Consider the following 22,563-nt stretch of genomic DNA (forward strand, 5'->3'; position numbering starts at 1 on the left):
TATCCTGGGCACCACATATGTTCCCTTGAGCACCATAAAGAATGATCCCTGAGTGTGGAACCAGGAATAAGCACAGAATACCACTAAGCATTTTTGTTTCTTTATAACTTCTGTAATCATCTAAGTCATTTAAAGTTATTTCTTAATACACGATAACATGATATTATCAACAGTTGCTATATTTTCAGCCAGAGATTTTTTTTCTTTCTCATGTATTTTGTTTTAAAAAACACTTAAAGCTTTGAAAACCATGCCATTTTCTGGTATAGGGAGGGATCTGGAGATCATGCTGAGTGAAGTTAGAGGGAGAGAGACAGATACAGAATATGTGAGATATAAGGAAACAAGGAACATGAGAACTGGTCTTCAGTAGGAAACATGCCATTCAAGGGGGCTAGGGAAACAGGACAGGGAGGACTATGGTGCAGGGAAGTGCTCAGTCAGGAGGAGGAGGAGATGCTGAAAGGTGGTAAAGAATGATGTAGGAAACCCTTGTCACCAAGGACTGCAACCACAGTGCACAAATTAAAAAACAAACAAACCTTATCGCAGAAGCAGATTGGTGGGTGGGAGGCAAATGGGGGGCAGGGGATATTGGTGGAAAGAAGTGGACATTGGTGAAGATATGGGTGTTGAAACATTGTATGCCTAAAACCCAATTATGAGTAACTTTGTAATTTCACAGTGATTAAATGAAAAATGAAAAATACTTTTTTAGTTTTAAGAAGATAAAAATTATTTAGAACTGGATAGCTAGACCCATGCTTTGAATATAAGAGCTCTGGTTTGATTCCCAGAATCAAGTGTGAACCCGAGCACTGAGTGACTGAGAAGTAGCTACTAAGCACCTTAGGTTGTGGCCCAAAACTACACAACACACACACACACACACACACACACACACACACACACACACACACACACTCTCTTTCACTCTCTCACACACAATTTGACTTACATTTAGTTAATTTTAAAATAGCATATTATTCACTAAATAATTTTCTTTTTTATTTAAATAATTTTGTTATTGAAACACTGTGATTACAAACATAATTGTAATTGGGTTTCAGTCATAACAAGAACACCCCCCTTCACCCATGCAACCTTCCCTCCCCACTATCCACCTGTATTCGAGACAGGCTGTCTATACCCCTCATTCACTGACATTGTTATGATAGTTCTCAGCATACTTATTTCTCTAACTGTACACACCACTTTTGTGGTGAGCTTCATATCTTGAGCTGGTCCTTCCAGCCTTCAACTATGGGAATTATTTCAATGTCTTTAATTTTTCTTAAAACCCATAGATGAGGGGCCAGAGAGATAGCATGGAGGTAAGGCGTTTGTTTGCCTTTCATGCAGAAGGATGGTGGCTTGAATCCCGGCATCCCATATGGTCCCCTGAGCCTGCCAGGAGCGATTTCTGAGCGTGGAGCCAGGAGTAACCCCTGAGCACTGCTGGGAGTGACCCAAAAACCAAACCAAACAAACAAACAAAACCCATAGATGAGTGAGACTATTCTGTGTCTATCTCTCTCCCTCTGACTAATTTCACTCAACATAATAGATTCCATGTACATTCATGAATAGGAAAATTTCATGACTTCATCTCTCCTGACAGCTGCATAATATTCCATTGTGTATATATACCACAATTTCTTTAGCTATTCATCTGTTAAAGGGCATCTTGGTTGTTTCCAGAGTCTGGCTATTGTAAAAAGTGCTGTGATGAATATAGGTGTGAGGAAGGGATTTTTGTGTTCCTAGGGTATATCCTAGGAGTGGTATAACTGGATCAAATGGAAGCTCAATTTCCAGTTTTTGGAGAAATCTCCTTATTGTTTTCTATACGAATTGGACTAGATGACATTCCCACCAGCAGTGAATGAGAGTTCCTTACTCTCCACATCCCTGCCAACACTGATTGTTCTTGTTCTTTGTGATATGTGCCAGTCTCTATGGTGTGAGATGGTTCCTCACTGTTGTTTTGATTTGCATCTCGCTGATGATTAGTGATGTGGAGCATTTTTCCTATGCCTTTTGGCCATTTGTATTTCTTCTTTGAGAAATCGTTCATTTCTTCTCCCCATTTTTTGATGGGGTTAGATTTTTTTTCTTGTTAAGTTCTGTCAGTACCTTGTATATCTTAGATATTAGCCCCTTATCTGATGGTTATTGGGTGAATAGTTTCTCCCATTCTGTGGGTGGCTTTTGTAACCTAGACATTATTTCCTTTGAGGTGCAGAAGCTTCTCAGCTTAATATAGTCCCATTTGTGTATCTCTACTTTGAATTGTTTAGAGAGTACTGCTTCTTCCTTGAAGATGCCTTTAGTTTCAATATCCTGGAGTGTTTTACCTATATGTTGTTCTATATATCTTATGGGTTCAGGCCTGATATCAAGGTCTTTAATCCATTTGCATTTGACCTTGGTTCATGGTGTTAGCTAGAGGTCTGAGTCTATTTTTGCAAGTGGCTGTCCAGTTGTGCCAATACCACTTGTTGAAGAGGTTATCCTTGCTCCATTTTGCACTTCTTGCTCCTTTATCAAAGATTAATTGATTGTATATCTGGGGAGCATTCTCTGAATACTCTAGTCTATTCCACTGATCTGAGAGTCTGTCTTTATTGCAAATCTATGCTGTTTTAATGACTATTGCTTTGTAATACAATTTAAAGTTGGGAAAAGTGATGCCTCCCATATCCCTCTTTCCAAGAGTTGCTCTAGCTATTCTTGGGTGTTTGTTGTTCCAGATATATTTCAGGAATGTTTGATCCATTTCTTTGAAGAATGTTATGGGTATCCTTAGAAGGATAGCATTAAATCTGTACAATGCTTTGGGGAGTATTGCCATTTTAATAATGTTAATCCTTCCAATCCATGAGCAGGGTATATGCCTTCATTTCCACTTGTCCTCTTTTATTTATTGAAGCAGGGTTTAGTAATTTTCTTTGAATAAGTCCTTCACATCTTTAGTTAAGCTGACTCCAAGATATTTGAGTTTGTGTGACTGATGTAAATGGGATTGTCTTTTATATTGATTTCTTCTCTATCATTGTTGGTTTATAAGAAGGCCATTAAATTTTGTGTGTTAATTTTGTATCCTGCCACATTGTTATATGAGTCTATTGTTTCTAGAAGTTTTTTGGTAGAGTCTTTAGGGTTTTTAACCATAATATTATGTCATCTGCAAAGAGTGAGAGCTTGATTTCTTTCTTTCCTATCTGGAAGTCCTTGATATCTTTTTTAATCTTTATTTAAACACTGTGATTACAAATATGATTGTAGTTGTATGATTTCAGTCATGTAAAGAACACCCCCTTCACCAGTACAACATTCCCACCACCAATGTCCCAAATTTCCCTCCTCCCCACTCAACCCACACCTGTACTCAAGATAGGCTTTCTACTTCCTTCATTCATTCATATTGTTAGGATAGTTCTCAGTGTAGTTATTTCTCTAGCAGCACTCATCACTCTTCGGTGAGCTTCATATAGTGAGCTGCATCTTTCAGTCCTCATCTCTTTTGTCTCTAAAAATTATTGCAAGAATGTCTTTCATTTTTCTTAAAACCCATAGATGAGTGAGACCATTCTACATCTTTCTCTCTCTCTGACTTATTTCACTCAGCATAATAGATTCCATGTACATCCATGTATAGGAAAATTTCATGACCTTATCTCTCCTGATGGCTGTATAATATTCTATTGTGTATATGTACCACAGTTTCTTTAGCCAATTGTCTGTTGAAGGGCATCTTGGTTGTTTCCAGAGTCTTGCTATGGTAAATAGTGCTGCAATGAATATAGGTGTAAGGAAGGGATTTTTGTATTATATTTTTGTGTTCCAAGGGTATATTCCTAGGAGTGGTATAGCTGGATCGTATGGGAGCTCAATTTCCAGTTTTTGGAGGAATCTCCATATCGCTTTCCATAAAGGTTGGACTAGATGGCATTCCCACCAGCAGTGAAAGAGAGTTCCTTTCTCTCCACATCCCCGCCACCACTGCTTGTTTTGTTTCTTTGTGATGTGTGCCAATCTCAGTGGCATGAGATGGTATCTCATAGTTGTTTTGATTTGCATCTCCCTGATGATTAGTGCTGTGGAGCATCTTTTCATGTGCCTTATGGCCATTTGCATTTCTTCTTTTACAAAGTGTCTGTTCATTTCTCCTCCCCATTTTTTGATAGGGTTAGATTTTTTTCTTGTATAGTTCTGTCAGTACCTTGTACATTTTGGATATTAGTCCTTTATCTGATGAGTGTTGGGTGAATAATTTCTCCCTCTCAGTGGGTGGCTCTTGTATTCTGGGCACTATCTCCTTTGAGGTGCAGAAGCTTCTCAGCTTAATATAGTCCCATCTGTTTATCTCTACTTCCACTTGTTTGGAGAGCGCTGTTTTCCCCTTGAAGATGCCTTTTTCTTTTTTTTTGGTTTTTGTGCCACACCGGCAGTGCTCAGGAGTTACTCCTGGCTATCTGCTCAGGAATAGCTCCTGGCAGGCACGGGGGACCACATGGGACACCGGGATTCGAACCAACCACCTTTGGTCCTGGATTGGCTGCTTGCAAGGCAAACACCACTGTGCTATCTCTCCAGGCCCCTGAAGATGCCTTTAGTTTCAATGTCATGGAGTGTTTTTACCTACATGTTGATCTATATACCTTATGGTTTTAGATCTGATATCAAGGTCTTTAAGCCATTTGAATTTTACCTTTGTATATGGTGTTAGCTGGGGGTCTGGGTTCACTTTTTTGCAAGTGGCTAACCAGTTGTGCCAACACCACTTGTTGAAGAGGCTTTCCTTGCTCCATTTAGGATTTCTTGCTCCTTTATCAAAAACTTGACGGTTGTATGTCTGGGGAACATTCTCTGATTACTCAAGCCTATTCCACTGATCTGAGGGTCTGGCTTTATTCCAATACCATGCTGTTTTGATAACTATTGCTTTGTAATACAGCTTAAAATTGGGAAAGTAATGCCTCCCATATTCCCTTTCCCAAGGATTGCTTTAGCTATTCGAGGGTGTTTATTTTTCCAAATGAATTTTAGCAGTGTTTGATCCACTTCTTTAAAGAATGTCTTGGGTATCTTTAGAGGAATCATGTTAGAATGCTTTTGTAAGTATTGCCATTTTAATAATGTTGATCCTGCCAATCCATGAGCAGTGTATGTGTTTTCATATCCACGTGTCTCTCTTATTTCTTGGAGCAGTGTTTTATAGTTTTCTTTGTATAGATCCTTCACATCTTTAGTCAGGTTGATTCCAAGGTATTTGAGTTTGTGTGGCACTATTGTGAATGGGATTGCCTTTCTGACTTCCATCTCTTCCCTATTATTATTGGTGTATAAAAATGCCATTGATTTCTGTAGGTTGATTTTGTAGCCTGCCACATTGCTATATGAATCTATTGTTTCTAGAAGCTTTTTGGTAGAGTCTTTAGGGTTTTCTAAGTAGAGTATCATGTCATCAGCAAACAGTGAGAGCTTGACTTCTTCCTTTCCTAACTGGTATCCCTTGATATCCTTTTCTTGCCTAATCGCTATAGCAAGTACTTCCAGTGCTATATTGAACAGGAGTGGTGAGAGAGGACAACCTTGTCTTGTCCCAGAATTTAAAGGAAAGGCTTTTAATTTTTCTCCATTGAGGATAATATTTTCCATTGGCTTGTGGTAGATGGCTTTAATTAGATTGAGAAAGGTTCCTTTCATTCCCATCTTGCTGAGAATTGTTTTTTTATTATCAAAAATGGGTGTTGAACCTTATCAAATGCTTTCTCTATGTCTATTGATATGACCATGTGATTATTATTATTTTTTTTGGTGTTTCGGGCCATACCCGTTTGATGCTAAGGGGTTACTCCTGGCTAAGTGCTCAGAAATCACTCCTGGCTTTGGGGGCCCATATGGGACACTGAGGGATCAAACTGTGGTCCTTCCTTGGCTAGCGCTTGCCACCTCGTCAGCCCCGACCATGTGATTTTTATTTTTCTTGTTGTTGATGTTGTGTATTATGTTGATAGATTTGCGGGTGTTAAACCATCCTTGCATTCCAGGGATGAAACATACTTGATCATAGTGAATGATCTTCTTGATGAGGCATTCAATTCTGTTTGCCAGGATTTTGTTGAGGATCTTTGCATCTGTGTTCATCAGGGATATTGGTCTGTAATTTTCTGTTTTGGCTGCATCTCTATCTGGTTTTGGTATTAACGTGATGTTGTCTTCATAAAAGCTATTTGGAAGTGTTCCTGTTTTTTCAATTTCATGAAAGAGCCTGGCCAGGATTGGTAGTAGTTCCTTTTGAAAGGTTTTAAAGAATTCATTCGTGAATCCGTTCGGCCTGGGCTTTTGTTTTTGGGCAAACTTTTGATTATGGTTTTAATTTCCTCAATAGTGATGGTTTTTTTTTTTTAGATATGTTACATCTTCTTTATTCAACCGTGAAGGTTATATGAGTCCAAGAATTTATCCACTTCTTCCAGGTTCTCATATTTAGTGGCATAGAGTTTCTCAAAGTAGTCTCTGAATATCCTTTGAATCTCTGCAGTATCTGTAGTGATCTCTCCCTTTTCATTTCTAATACGTGTTATCAAGTTTCTCTCTTCTCTTTCTTTGTGAGTTTTGCCAATAGTCTATCAATCTTGTTTATTTTTTTCGAAGAACCAACTTTTTTTGGCGGGGGGGGGGGGGTCATACCCGGCAGCGCTCAGGGGTTACTCCTGGCTCTATGCTCAGAGATTACTCCTGGCAGGCTCAGGGGACCATATGGGATGCCGGGATTCGAACCACCGTCCTTCTGCATCTAAGGCAAATGCCTTACCCCAAAGAACCAACTTCTGCTTCATTGATATTTTGGATTGTTTTTTGGGTTTCCACTTCATTTATTTCTGCTCTTAGCTTTGCTATTTCCTTCTGTCTCCCTGTTTTTGGTTCCTTTTTTATATCATTTTCTAATTCTATAAGCTTCATCATTAAGCTAATCATGTATGCTCCTTCTTCCTTCCTGATGTGTGCTTACCAAGCTATAAATTTTCCTCTCAGTACCACTTTTGCTGTATCCCATAGGTTCTGATAGTTTGTGTTTTCATTGTCATTTGCTTCCAGGAAGTTTTAATTTCCTCTTTGATTTCATCTCAGGCCCAATGGTTGTTCAGTAGCAGGCTGTTTAATTTCCAGTTGTTAAAGTATTTCTTCTGTGTCTCTGTGTAGTTCACATATAATTTCAGAGCCTCGTGGTCAGCAATGGTAGCCTGAAAAATTTCTATCCTCTTGATTTTATGGAGGTATGTTTTATGAGCCAGCATGTGGTCTATCCTGGGGAATGACCCATGTACATTGGAAAAGAATGTGTATCCAGATTTCTGAGGATGGAGTGTCCTATATATATATCTACCATGCCTCTTTCTTCCACTTCTCTTTATAGGTCTAGTTTATTTTTGTTGGGTTTCAATCTCATTGACCTTTCAAGTGTTGACAGCACTGTATTGAGGTTTCCCACAATTATTGTGTTATTATTGATATCCTTTTTCAGATTTGTCAACAATTGTATTAAATACTTTGCTGGTCCCTCACTGGGTGCATATATGTTTAGGTGAGTGATATCTTCCTGCTGTATATATCCCTTGATTAGTACAAAATGCACAATTTTGTCCCTTACAACTTTTCTGAGTATAAAGTTTGTGTCATCTGATATTAGTATGACCATTCCAGCTTTTATTTTATTATTTTTTTGCTTTGATGATTTCCTCCAGCCTTTTATTTTGAGTCTATGTTTGTTCTGACTATTTAGGTGTGTTTCTTGTAGGCAGCAGAAGGTTGGGTTCAGTTTTTTGATCCATTTCACCACTCTGTGTCTCTTAGCCGGTGCATTTAGTTCATTGACATTGAGAGAGATGATTTTCATGGGATTTAGTGCCATCTTTGAGTAGAAGTTTGGTGTGTTTTTTTGGTATGTCTTGTCTTAAATTAGACCTTTCCGTTTTTCTTTTAAGGCTGGTTTTGAGTCTGTAAAGTTTCTTAGCTGTTGTTTATCTGTGAAGCTATGTATACTTCCTTCAAACCTGAAAGTGAGTTTTGCTGAATGCAGTATTCTAGATGAAGCATTTATTTCATTGAGTTTTGTCACTATATTCTACCACTGCCTTCTGGCCTTGAGTGTTTCTGGTGACAGGTCTGTTGTAAATTTCAACGATGCTTTCTTGAATGTAATTTCCCTTTTTTTTTTTTTTTTTTTGATTTTTGGGCCACACCCGGTAATGCTCAGGGGTTACTCCTGGCTATGTGCTCAGAAGTTGCTCCTGGCTTGGGGGACCATATGGGACACCAGGGGATCGAACCGCGGTCCGTCCAAGGCTAGCGCAGGCAAGGCAGGCACCTTACCTTTAGCGCCACCGCCCAGCCCCTAATTTCCCTTTTTGATCTTGCTGCTTTCAGTATTCTGTCTCTATCTGTGGGATTCATCATTGTGACTAGAATGTGTCTTGGGGTGTTTTTCCTGGGGTCTCTTTTAGCTGATACTCTTTGGGTATTTTAGCTGATACTCTTTGCAGGATTTGGTCACATGTATTATTTAGCTCTGGTTGTTTCTCTGTGATGATGTTCTTGACTGTTGGTTCTTCCTGGAGATTTTCTTCTTGGGTCTCTGGGACTCCAATTATTCTTAAGTTGTTTCTATTGAGCTTATCAAAGACTTCTTTTTTCATCTGTTCATATTCTTTGAGTAATTTTTCTATTGTCTGATAATTTTCTTTAAGGCTTTTTCCCATCTCTTCTGCTGTATGAAGTAGTTATGCATCTCATCTTCCAGCACACTAATTCTATCCTCAACTGCTGTTACGCTGTGGGAGAGCTTATCCATTGAGTCTTTCAAATCGTCCACTGAGTTTTTCATACCTGTTATTTGACCTGATATTTCAGTTTGGAGTTTTCTGATTTCTATCTTTATATTCTCTTGATTCTTACTAGTGTTCTGTTCTATACTTTTTTTGAGTTCTGTGAACATCCTCCATATTTCTGAACTCCATATCTGAAAGACTTACTAGGTGGTTGGCCGTTGTCGGGTCATTAGAGTTGCCATCTTCATTCTGTATGCCTTATGTTGGTCTGCTCAGTTTCCCTGTTGTCACACTTGTATTGTGGGTTTTTCTACATATTGTGGTGATATTCATTGGCTAGGTAAAGTGCGTGGCCGTGGAGCAGAGAGGCTGTGCTCTTCTGCTTCCACCTCTTGTGGCAGGAAGACTCACCTCAGAAGGAGCGAGCCCTGAGGGGATGGATGCCAGGGACAATCAAAGTTCCCAGGCTGGAGCAAGCAGGGGGAAGCCTCAAAATGGCTGCCATGCTTAAGAAGCCCCGCAAAGTCAGCTTTATCCACAGTTTCCAGCCAGGGAAGACTCACCTCAGATGGAGCGAGCCCTGAGGAGATGGATGCCAGGGACGATCAAAGTTCCCAGGCTGCAGCAAGCAGGGGGAAGCATCCTGTTCTTAATATCTTTCTCTTGCCTAATCGCTATGGCAAGAACTTTCAGCACTATGTTGAATAGGAATGATAAGAGAGGGCACCTTTGTCTTGTACCGGATTTTAGTTGCTCTCCATTGACAATATTTGCCATTGGCTTGTGGTAGATTGCCTCTACTATATTGAGAAAAGTTCCTTCTATTTCCATCTTGATGAGAGTTTCTTTTTTTAATATGGAATGCTTCACAAATTTATGTGTCATCCTTGTGCAGGGGCCATGCTAATCTTCTTTGAATCGTTCTAATTTTAGTATATGTGCTGCCGAAGTGAGCACAATGAGAGTTTTTTAATCAAAAATGAGTGTTGGTTCTTAATGCTTTCTCTGCATCTATTGATGTGATCATATGGTTTTTATTTTTCTTTTTGTTGATAGGTGTATTATGTTGATTGATTTATGGATGTTAAACCATCCTTGCATTCCTGGGATGAAACCTACTTGGTCGTGCTGAATGACCTTCTTGATGAGGCATTGGATCCTGTTTGCCAGAACTTTTTGGAGGATCTTTGCATCTGTGTTCATCAGTGATATTGGTCTGTAGTTTTTCTTTTTTGCAGCATCTCTGTCTGGTTTTGGTATCCAGGTGATGTTAGATTAGTAAAAACTGTTTGGGAGTGTTCCTGATTCTTCAATTTCATGAAAGAGCCTGCAGAAGATTGGTAGAAGTTTCTCTTGAAAGGTTTAAAAGAATTCATTAGTGAATCCATCTGGGCCTGGGCTTTTGTTTTTGGGAAGACTCTTGATGACCATTTTAATTTTCTCAGTAGTGATGTGTCTGTTTAGATATGAAAGATTATCCTGGTTTAACTGTGAAGACTATGAGTCCAAGAATTTATCCATTTCCCCCCAGGTTTTCATGTTTTACCCTTGAATTTCTGCTGTGTATATTGTGATCTCCCCCTTTTTATTCCTAATCTAGTGTATTATATTTCTCTTTCTCCCTTTTTTTGTGAGTTTTGCTAGTGGTTTATTGACCTTGTTTATTTTTTCAAAGAACCAACTTTTGCTTCTATTGATCTTTCAGATTGTTCTTTGGATTTCCATTTCATTGATTTCTGCTCTAAGTTTTTTTTCTTCTGCCTACCTATTTTTTGTTCCTTTTGTTAGTCATTTTCTAGTTCTGAAAACTTTGTCATTAAGCTTTTTATATAGGCCACCCTCTTCCTTTCTGATGTGTGCTTGCAAAGCTATAAAATTTTCTCTTAGTACTGCTTTTGTCGTGTCCCATAAATTCTGACAATTTGTATCTTCATTGTCATTTGCTTACAGGAATGTTTTGATTTTCTTTTTGATTTTATCTCTGACCTACAGTAGTGAACTGTTTAGTTTCCAGGTGTTAAAGTTTTTCTTCTGTGTTTCTTTGTAGTTGACATCTAATTTCAGTGTCTTGTGGTTTGTGAAAGGTAGTTTGTATAATTTCTATCATCTTGACTTTATGGAGAAAGGTTTTATGGGCCAGCATGTGTTCTATTCTGGAGAATGACCCATGTTCATGGGAGAAGAATGTGTATCCAGTTTTCTGGGGATGGAGTGTTCTATATATTATCTACTAGTTCACTTTATTCCATTTCTCTTTTCAGAGCTAATACATTCTTGTTGGGTTTCAACCTGATTGATCTATCAAGAGGCGTCAGGGCAGTGTTGAGATCTCCCACTATTATTGTGCTAGTATTGATATATTTTTTTAGGTTTGTCAAGAGTTGAGGGCCCGGAGAGATAGCACAGCGGTGTTTGCCTTTCAAGCAGCCGATCCAGAACCTGAGGTGGTTGGTTTGAATCCCGGTGTCCCATATGGTCCCTGTGCCTGCCAGGAGCTATTTCTGAGCAGACAGCCAGGAGTAACTCCTGAGCACCGCTGGGTGTGACCCAAAAACCAAAAACCAAAAAAAAAAAAAAAAAAAAGAGTTGAATTAAATATTTTGCAGGTCCATCATTTGGTGCATATATGTTTAGGAGCATGATTTCTTCTTATTGTACATATCCTTAGATTAGTACAAAATGACCATCTTTGTCCCTTATAACTTTTCTGAGTCTAAAGTTTGTTTCATCTGATACTAATGTGGCCACTCCAGCTTTTTTAAGGGTGTTGTTTGCTTGGATGATTTTCCTCCAGTCTTTGATTTTGAATCTATGCTTGTTTTGATTATTCGGATGTGTTTCCTGTAGGCAGCAAAACGTTGGGTTCAACTTTTTGATTTATTTTTCCATTCTGTGTCTCTTAACAAGTGCATTTAGTCCATTGACATTGAGAGAGATAATTGTCATAGATTTAATGTCATCTTTGTGTAGAACTTTGGTGTATCTGTTGGTGTTTCTTTCCTTAATGTTGACCTTACAGCTTTTCTTTTAGGTCCGTTCTTCAGTCTACAAAGTTTCTGAGCTGTTGTTTATCCGTGAAGCCATGTATACTTCCTTTAATCCTGAAAGTGAGTTTGGCTGGATGTAGTACCTATGTGAAGCATTCATTTCATTGAGTTTTGTTACTATATTCCACCACTGCCTTCTGGCCTTGAGGGTTTTTATGACAGGTCTGCACATCTTTTTTTTTTTCTGTTTTTGTTTTTGGGTCACAACTGGCAGTGCTCAGGGATCATTCCTGGCTCTACGCTCAGAAATCGCCCTTGGCAGGCACGGGGGACCATATGGGATGCCGGGATTTGAACCACTGTCCTTCTGCATGGAAGACAAACGCCTTACCTCCATGCTATCTCGCTGGCTCCCAGGTATGTAAATCTTAAAGATGCTCCTTTGAATGTAGTTTCCCTTTTTTGACCTTGCTGCTTTCAGTATTTTATCCCTATCTGTGGGATTCGTCATTGTGACTAGGATGTGTCTTGGGGTGCTTTTTTTGGGGGGGGGGTCTCTTTTAGCTGGTACTCTCCAGGCATGCAGGACTTGGTTGCATGCTGTCTTTAGCTCTGGGATTTTCTCCATAATGATGTCCTTAACTGTTGATTCTTCCTGGGGATTTTCTTCCTGGGTCTCCTGGACTCCAATGATTCTTATGTTGTTTCATTGAATTTATCAAAGACTTCAATTTTCATCTTTTCACATTCCTTGAATATTTTTTCCATTTTCTGATCATTTGCTTTGAAGTTTTTTTCCCCAATCTCTTCTGCTATCTGGAGTTGTTCTGTATCTCATCTTCCAGCTCACTGATTCTGTCTTCAGCTTCTGTTACTCTGTCAGAGAGGCTTTTATATTGAGGTTTTTGTTTTATCTAGCGCGTTTTTCAGTCCTATTATTTTAGTCTGGAGTTTTCCGATTTCTGTTTTTGTGGTCTGTTCAGCTTGATCTATGTTTTCTTTGAGTTCTATGAACTTCCTTTATATTTCTACTCTAAGCTCCTTATTCGAGAGGATAATTAGATGGTTGGCATTTTTTGGGTCATCAGAGCTGCCATCTTCATTTAATAGTTCTGATGTTGACTTGTGTTGTTTCCCCATTGTCACCCTTGCTGTGTTTTTTTCCCCCCCCTAAGTTTTATAGTGGAGTTCATTGACTAAAGATGCACTCCTCTGGGCCCAACCTGTTCAGGTGTTGGTTTTGAACCCACAGCGCTCAGGAGCCCTCAGAAGTGACATCGGCCATGGTGACCTGGATTCACCCTGTTCAGGCATGTCCAGGGCACCTCAGTCTCTCAGCTTTCTTCAGGGATCCTGTGCGGGGGTTGATCTTAAACCCATGGCATTCAGGCACCCTCAGTAAAGATGTTGGCGACCCGGACTCACCCTGTTTAGGTGTGTTCAGGGCACCTCAGTCTCTCCTGTCTAGGGTACCTTAGTCTCTCCTCACTAAATAATTTTCATCTTATTTATCATACAGTAATACTTATGTATAATAGTGTCTGTAGTTCCTTCAGGCACTGTGATTGACCGTGTTGATAAAAGCATGATTTCATGTATGTTCTGCACTGCTCCCCTTCACAGTAGTTGCAATTTCCCTTCACCATTGTCCCAGTGTCTACCCCACTTATTTCTCTCTCACCCCCTCTGGAATGATATGCTTCATACTAAAGACTAGTCTTCAATTTTCGGGTGTTCGGGCATTTATTGTTTCTTTACTGTGATTCATTATGTCCTAGATATGAGACTTTACTCAGCATGAGACTGGGTTTTGTTCTTTTTTTTTGTGGCTTTTTAAATTTTTTTTTCAGGTCACACCCGGCAGTGCTCAGGGGTTCCTCCTGGCTCTACACTCAGAAATTGCTCCTGGCAGGCTCAGGGGACCATATGGAATGCCAGGATTCGAACTACCGACCTTCTGCGTGCAAGGCAAATGCTTTACCTCCATGCTATCTTTCCAGCCCCAGCATGAGACTCTGAATCCATTTAAGTAGCAGCTAATTGCATGATTTTCTCTTTCTTTGATCCAATTTTTGTAGATATACTGTAATTTCTTTGTCCAGTCATCTGTTCTTGGGCAACAATTGTTTCCAGATCTGGGCTATCATAAATAGTGCTTCCATGAACATAGTAAGAGAAATGCCTTCTTACTATTCTAGTTCACTGAACTAGTGCTATCCACCAATGCCACATGGCTTAAATTATTGTAGGATTTGTGTTGTTTCTTGTTTTCAAACCAGCAGTACTCAGGGGTTACTCCTGGCTCTGCACTTAAGAACTACTCTTGGCATGCTCTGATACCTTATGGGATGTCAGGAATTGAATCCGAGTCTGCAAGGCAAAGGCTTTATCCTCTATACTATGGAACCAGCCTCAGATTATTGTAGTTATTTTTTTTTGAGCCACACCTGGTGGTGCTCAGAGGTTACTCCTGGCTCTGTGCTCAGAAATAACTCCTGGCAGCCTTAGGGGACATATGGGATAACAGGGATTGAACCCAGGTTAGCTGCATGCAAGGCAAGCTACCCATTGTGCTATTACTCTGTTCCCTGGATTATTGTAGGTTTTTTGTTTCTGGTTTTGTTTTTGTTGATTTTTGGGCCACACCTGGTGACGCTCAGGGGCTACTCCTGGCTGTGCTCAGAAATCACTCCTGGCTTGGGGGACCATACGGGACGCTACCACTCCGGCCCAGATTATTGTAGTTTTAATGTATATCAGATATTTTGTCAACAGGTGCCTACATTTTTATTACTCTTTTTAAATTTTTTTCTATTTACTAATTTCTTTTTATTTTTTTTATTTTCTATTTTTCTAGAGTGTTAAATCTAATTAACTTTTATTTTAAAAGGGGTGCTCCCAAGAGTGTTTAGGAGATCTGGGGACTCCATCAATCATTTCCCACCAACCTGCCCAGCAGTTTAAGGCAAGGGTCTAGGATGTGATGCTACTTGGGCCAGCAGCTAGAGATACCTGGGCCACCCCCGCTGTGCTCAGGGACCTCCTGGACTGTACCCAGCAATGTTCAGAGTATCACCAGATACTGCGAATTGAACCCAGATTGGGTACAAACATTTTACATTTAAATTTGAATTAATTATATATTACATGAAATATTATATATACACAATGGATGGCTTTCTCATTCAGTAAGTGAAATTTTGTATATTTTTATAATCAAGTAATAAAATTTTTCTTTGCTAAAAAGATTTGTGTGTTTTTTTTCAACTAAGGCTGATCAGTTTTAAATTGTGATAAAACTACATACATAAGTTTGTTTTCTAAGGGACCTCAGAAATAGGCTTTATGGTTTAAGATGCTATTCTTGCATGTGACTGACCTGGGCATGATCCCTGGTATCACATAGGTCTGAACCTTGCCAGGAGTCAACACTGAGCACAGAGTCAGGAGTAAATCTTGAGTATCTCCAGTTGTGACTCCAAAGTAAACAAACAAAAATATCTCATTTATTCACAAAATACAAAAGGAGTATAAAGAAATAGTACCTAGTACTTCTCACTTTTTTTGGGGGGGGCACACCCTGTGTTGCTCAGGGGTTACTCATAGCTATGCTTTCAGAAATTGCTCCTTGCTCAGGGGACTGTATGGGACTCTGGGGATCAAACCAAGGTTCATTATGGATTGCCGCTTGCAAGCTACAGCCCCACTTCTCACATTTTGATGGACATAAGTTTTACTGGAATGCCTTAAAAATACAGATTCCTGGGGCTGGAGTGATAGCATAGCAAGTAGGGCATTTGCCTTGCACACAGACAACCTGGGTTTGATCCCCTGCACCCCATATGGCCTCTGAGCACTGACAGGTATGGCCAAAAAACAAAACAACAAAACAAACCCCCCATATTTTGTTGGTGGTGTTTTCGGGCCTCCCCAGAAGCACTCAAGGATTACTCTTGACTCTGTGTTCAGAAATTACTCCTGGCAGGCTCTGGGGATCATATGAAATGCCGGAGGTCAGAATGTCAAACCTGGATCAGCTGCATATAAATCATATGCTCTATACACTGTGCATTCCCCAAAAGCCATACTTTTAGAAGCTCTCAATGCCTACTTGGTAGGGTGGGGCAGGGAGATGTAGTTTTAAAAACTTTAAAAAAGTCCACAAGACTCCCTTTAAGAATCATTTTAACTGGGGCCGGAGAGATAGCATAGTGGCGTTTGCCTTGCAAGCAGCCATCCCAGGACCAAAGGTGGTTGGTTCAAATCCCGGCATTCCTTATGGTTTCCTGTGCCTACCAGGAACTATTCCTGAGCAGATAGCCAGGAGTAACTCCTGAGCAACGCCGGGTGTGGCCCAAAAACCAAAAAAAGAAAAAAGAATCATTTTAACTATATAACAAAGGTTATGATGCCAGTCATATCTCAAAACTACTTGGGCCATAAAGAAATCTTGTCTGGAGTTAATAGAATAATTCACTTCCTGTCAGCTGGCCTAAGTTTCTGTTCTTATACATTCTTGATCAGTCATCATGCCTCTGTAGTTTAGTTGAAAAAAGTTGATATCATTATCCTAGAAGAATTGTGTAAAAAGTAAATTTTATTGAATAAGTTTGTTGACAGTATCTAACATTGAGGAAATGGCTTTAGAAAATCCTTTTTTTCAGGACCATCAACTAGTTTAAAGCAATGAAACAGTTTCTTTAATTTATATGCCCTGTCAGTAGACAGGTGAACCAGTCCTTTTTGTTTTGTTTTCACAGTGGTGCTCTGGGCTTACTTCTGACTTTGCACTCAGGGCTGAGGAACCATATGGGGACCCTGAAATTGAACATGTTTTGGCCAAGTGTAAAGCAAATACCCCACACACTGTACCATTACTCTGTCCCTCTTAGTATAGTTTTCTATTTTGCATATAGAATGAGCCTATACATTTTAGAGCTTTTCAAAGAAAGTGAGTACTTTTTCATTATTTTATTAGATTATAAATATTAATTACTGTATCTTCAGTTTAATCATAAGGAAATGCATTATATATATAAAACAATTACTCTGGGAACATGATACAGACACAAATTACATGAAAATTATTGGTTATTTTATCTTCATTGATTACTTAACCTGACTTATCCTATGTTAGCCAATAATTTTCATATCAGTGATTAAATCTAACAAATACGTTAGAATTATGTTTCTTATACATATCTCCACATTTTCAAACATTAAGTAACAACTCACATTTTTTTTGGGGGGTGTCATACCTGGCAGCGCTCAGAGTCATTCCTGGCTCTATCCTCAGAAATCACTCCTGGCAGGCTTGGGGAATATGGGATGCCAGGATTCGAACCACCGGCCTTCTGCATGCAAGGCAAACACCTTACCTCCATGCTATCTCTCCAGCTCCACAACTCACATTTCTTAACACAATGAATAGGAAATGATATTAAAGGATTTTGGAAAACAGGTTGAAAGATACAAAATCAAAAGTTTTTCCCCCTCAGTGGGACACCAGAAAGGGTGTTTTTATTTACTTCAAAGGATATGTCATTTGTAAAAGTTCTCTAATCATATCTAAATTTGTTTACAAATTTGTTGGAAAGCAAGATGAACTCAGTAGGAATGGAGGCTTGAAGATGGATCTGGGGTGTGTATGCTTGGATTGAATCAAAGTTCCTAAATCTCTTGGGTTGGACTGTTAGTCACCATGAGTAATGACTTTTCTTCATTAAATGGCACTCTTCACAATTCCCCGAGGAGCTGGTTTAATCTGTATCTGATTTCTGCCTCAATGAAATGAATAGGGAGAAGGAAGGGAGAAAATAATAAAGAGATGAAAAGGGAAAATCAAGAAAATAATGAGAAGACCAGGGTAGGGGTCTTGAGAAGTTGGGTGGTGGTATGGGAGGTAACTGTAAACACAAAGTTCATAAATGTCAGCACTATAGTAAACACATTAAATGAAAAAAATTACATTTTAAAAATACGAAAGAAAACAAAAGCCAGGCAAATAAATAGGTATATAAACAAAAAAAGAAAAGGCATTCTGACACATGGCCAACATCTTGGAAACTGTCCTGTACTTGGTTTCATTTATCTTTGACACTCTGAGCTCCTAGACTGGGTAGTCATTTGTAAAGAATTGTCTGAAGTCAAAGACGATATCTGTATTGCATACTTCAACTGCCATTTCCTTCATAAGCATATGCTGGATCTGTCTTTTATTTTGACCTTTTTTCTTCTGCTTTTACAGGGGTGGTGTTCTCAGGGTTCATACCTATTACTGCTTAGCAGTCATGTGATGCTAGGGATTGATCCCAAAGCCACACACACACACACACACACACACACACACACACACACACACACACACACACACACACACACAACATATGATGTCTACTATTTGAGTAATATCTTTGGTCTTCAAGTTCTGATTTTAACCAAAGAGCTCACTTAGAAGCTTTTTTTTTGGGGGGGGGAGGTGCTTTTGAGTTACTCCTGGCTCTGTGCTCAGAAATCATCTGGGGATCAAACCTGGGTTGACTGCATGCAAAACAAACACACTACCTGTTGTGCTATTGCTCTGGCCCTTTTGAGAATATTCTTTCCTTTTTTTTGTTTGTTTTTGTTTTTTTGGGGGGTCACACCCAGCGGTGCTCAGGGGTTACTCCTGGCTATCTGCTCAGAAATAGCTCCTGGCAGGCACGGGGGACCATATGGGACACCGGGATTCGAACCAACCACCTTTGGTCCTGAATTGGCTGCTTGCAAGGCAAACGCCACTGTGCTATCTCTCCAGGCCCCAAGAATATTCTTTACAAGAGTGTTCCTTGAGAATATATACTAGCCTCTCTTTTTTTTGGTTTTTGGGATTTTGGGGGTCACACCCAGCAGTGCTCAGGGGTTATTACTCCTGGCTCTGCACTCAGAAATCACTCCTGGCAGTCTCGGGAACCATATGGGTGCAGGGAATCAAACTGGGATCCGTCCTGTGTTGGTCATGTGCAAGGCAAATGCCCTACCACTGTGCTATTTCTCCAACCCCAATGTTTGTTTGTGGGACACACTCTGTGGAGCTCAGGGCTCTACACTCAGGGATCATTCCTAGCAGTCTCTGAGGACCATATGGGATCCTGGGGATCAATCAAACTTAAATTGGCCATGTGCAAATCAAGTGCCCTAGTGACTGTACTATTGCTCTGCTCCTTAACTTCTGAAGCTAATATGATGTGAGCATGACAATAATGTTAGTATTATGATATTGTTAGTATGGTAATAATATTAGTAAGAAGTTAATATGATGATAATGTGCTGCTTTTTCTTAATTTTCTTACTTTATGTTTTTGGTTTTTGGCCCACACCCAGCTATGCCCAGGCCTTAATTCTCACTCTGAACTCAGAAATCACTCATAGCAGTGCTTGGGGGAAGTAAATGGGTTACCAGTGATTGAACCTGGGCCAGCCAGCCATGTGCAAGGCTAGTGCCCTGAGGAGTATATCCAGAGTTGCTCAACTACTCCCAGCTCTATGCATGGATGTTGCTCCTGGTGATTCGGGGATATAGGGCAGGGTTGAGGACCAAACCCCTTACAAAGCATGTCCTCTAGTCCTTTGCAATCCCCTGCCCTGCTGCTGCTTTTATTACATTAATTAATGGATGTAATAATTAATTGATTAATTAATGTATTAAATTACATTCCAATACAATAGGAATTCTGCCTACAGGAAAATGACATTGAATGAACATTTTCTTTCTCCCTGTCCTTTGGGGAATGAGCCCCTAACAGTACTTATGCTGGGAAGTGAGTTACTGAAGCCTGGACACATGGTCCATTCATTAATCAATGCCCATATACTGACTGAATAAAAACAAGTATGTTTAGCTTTCACAATATACACTATTTTATTTTATTTCACAACAAACACTATTTTCCAGTACCTTTTCAGTGTCAGAACTCTGCAACTTACAGCATAAAATTTACAATTAAAAATTTAAAGTCAGCCAGAGCAATAGCACAGTGGTAGGCTGTTTGCCTTGCAAATGACTGACCCAGGATGGACCCGGGTTCAATTTCAGGCATCCCATATGGTTCCCCGAGCCTGCCAGGTGCAATTTTTGAGTGCAAAGCCAGGAGTAAACCCTGAGAGCCACTGGGTGTGGCCCAAAAAACCAAACCAAGCAAACAATAAAACCTTAAATCATGGAGCTCTATGAGATAGGGATAATTTTGTTTTACTTAAAAAGAAGTAAGGAACTGGAGGAAAGGCACAGCAGGTAGTCGTTTGCCTTCATGTGACCAAATTAGTTTTGATCCCTGGTATCCCATATGGACCCATTGGTACTACTAGGAGTAATTTCTTTCTTTCTTTCTTTCTTTCTTTCTTTCTTTCTTTCTTTCTTTCTTTCTTTCTTTCTTTCTTTCTTTCTTTCTTTCTTTCTTTCTTTCTTTCTTTCTTTCTTTCTTTCTTTCTTTCTTTCTTTCTTTCTTTCTTTCTTTCTTTCTTTCTTTCTTTCTTTCTTTCTTTCTTTCTTTCTTTCTCTTTCTTTCTTTCTTTCTTTCTTTCTTTCTTTCTTTCTTTTCTTTTCTTTCTTTCTTTCTTTCTTTCTTTCTTTCTTTCTTTCTTTCTTTCTTTCTTTCTTTCTTTCTTTTTCCTTTCTTCCTTCCTTTCTTCCTTCCTCTTCCTTCTTCCCTTTCTTTCTTTCTTTCTTTCTTTCTTTCTTTCTTTCTTTCTTCTTTCTTTCTTTGTCTGTTTCTTTCTTTTTTATCTTTCTTTCTTTTTCTTTCTTTCTTTCTTTCTTTCTTTCTTTCTTTTTCTTTCTTTCTTTCTTCCTTTCTTCTTCCTTCCTTCCTCACTTCCTCCCTTCCTCCCTTCCTCTCATCCTTCTTTCTTTCTTTCATTCTTTCTTTCTCTTTCTTCTTTCTTTCCTCTTTCTTTCTTTCTTTCTTTCTTCTTTCTTTCTTTTTTCTTTTCTTTCTTCTTCCTTCCTTCCTTCCTTCCTTCCTTCCTTCCTTCTTCCTTCCTTCCTTCCTTCCTTCTTCCTTCTTCTTCTCTTCTTCTTTCTTTCTTTCTTTCTTTCTTTCTTTTCTTTCTTTTTTCTTTTTCTTTCTTTCTTTCTTTCTTTCTTTCTTTCTTTCTTTCTTTCTTTTTTTCTTTCTTTCTTTCTTTCTTTCTTTCTTCTTTCTTTCTTTCTTTCTTTCTTTCTTTCTTTCTTTCTTTCTTTCTTTCTTTCTTTCTTTCTTTCTTTCTTTCTTTCTTTCTTTCTTTCTTTCTCTTTCTTTCTTTCTCACATCCAGTGACGCTCAGGGGCTACTCCTGGCTATGTGCTCAGAAATTGCTCTTGGCTTGGGCGACCATATGGGACTCCAGGGGATTGAACTGTGGTCCGTCCTAGGGTAGTGCACACAAGGCAGACTTGCCTTACGCCTTGCGCCACCGATCTGGCCCCAGGAGCACAGAACCAGGAGTAACCCCTGAGCACTGCTGGGTGTGGCCCCCAAAACAAAACAAAAAATTTTAAATTAAAAAAAATTAATTATCGGGGCCGGAGAGATAGCATGGAGGTAAGGCGTTTGCCTTTCATGCAGGAGGTCATCGGTTCAAATCCCGGCGTCTCATATGGTCCCCCGTGCCTGCCAGGAGCAATTTCTGAGCCTGGAGCCAGGAATAACCCCTGAGCACTGCCGGGTGTGACCCAAAAACCACAAAAATAAAAAAAAATAATTATCGCTTCTTGGCCTTTTAGCTAAGATCAGGTGTAGTATCTGTTCTTATCAGTTTAATATCTGATACGTCCTCTATCCGAGGACAATATATTAAATGAATTTTTGGAGCTGGGAGTCGGAAGAGGAGCTTGCTCCGTCCACTCCGTGCATTGACCCGGTATTGCAGTACCTCTGGGAATGGTGAACCTAAAAAAAAAAAATTAGAGATACTGGATATTTTTTTTTCCTTTAATCTTTGTTTTTTATTTTATTGTAGTCGAAGTGAATTAGAATTCTCTCACGTAATATTTGAGGCACATGGTGACAATAGGTGAGGGACATTCCCACCACGAGTGTTGTCCTCCTTCCACCCCTGTTCCCAGCATGCATCCTACATCTCTCTCCTTTACCCCCGTAAATCTATTGCAACAGTTCCCCCCTTTTACAGCTTGTTATATATTGGGTATCGATTCTGTTGTCGTTGACTTTAGATGTGGTATTCATGTCTGATCATTTTTTTCTTTCTACTAAATGAACATTTAACTGTCTGACCTTGGTACTATCTGGGGTAAGAAGGAAAAAAGAAGAAAGAAAAAAAAGCAAACAAAAAAAGAGAGAAACTAGGAGGAATCCATCTAGGTATTATAAATGTCCATTTAGAAGAAGGAAGGGGAAAAAGCAGAAAAAAGTATTAATACAAGACCAACCGAAAGAAAAAACAATAAGGGAGTATAAACAGGATTACAAAAAGAACAAACACATAATAAGCCAAAAACCAAAACCATCAGCTATGGACAAAGAAAAAAAAAAAACAGAAAATAAAAAAGAAAGAAGAAAAGAGAAAATCAACAAACAAAGAAACCAGACCAGCAACTTGTTAAAAAAAAAAAAAGGTTGTATTTCTTCTTTCTTTTTTCTTTCTTTTTTTTTTTCTTTTTTTTTTTTATTGCATAGACACGGTAAATATAGGGGAAATTACAACGAGAATTCCCTTGGCCTAAAACAGTGGTTGGCAAGCTGTGGCTCGCGAGCCATATG

General features: G+C 39.3%; 2 non-coding genes across 2 annotated transcripts; one reads left to right on the forward strand and one right to left on the reverse strand.

Annotated features, from left to right (window-relative positions):
• Positions 1-9,687: 9,687 nt before the first annotated feature.
• On the reverse strand, positions 9,688-9,794 carry LOC126025149 (U6 spliceosomal RNA). The gene has a single exon (XR_007501194.1). It is a non-coding gene; the product is annotated as a U6 spliceosomal RNA (small nuclear RNA).
• An 11,752-nt stretch (positions 9,795-21,546) lies between these two features.
• On the forward strand, positions 21,547-21,737 carry LOC126024961 (U2 spliceosomal RNA). Its single transcript, XR_007501027.1, has one exon. It is a non-coding gene; the product is annotated as a U2 spliceosomal RNA (small nuclear RNA).
• The last annotated feature ends 826 nt before the right edge of the window (positions 21,738-22,563 follow it).

The sequence above is a fragment of the Suncus etruscus genome, chromosome 12, assembly GCF_024139225.1.
Source record: "Suncus etruscus isolate mSunEtr1 chromosome 12, mSunEtr1.pri.cur, whole genome shotgun sequence".
In the NCBI taxonomy this organism is placed as follows: domain Eukaryota; kingdom Metazoa; phylum Chordata; class Mammalia; order Eulipotyphla; family Soricidae; genus Suncus; species Suncus etruscus.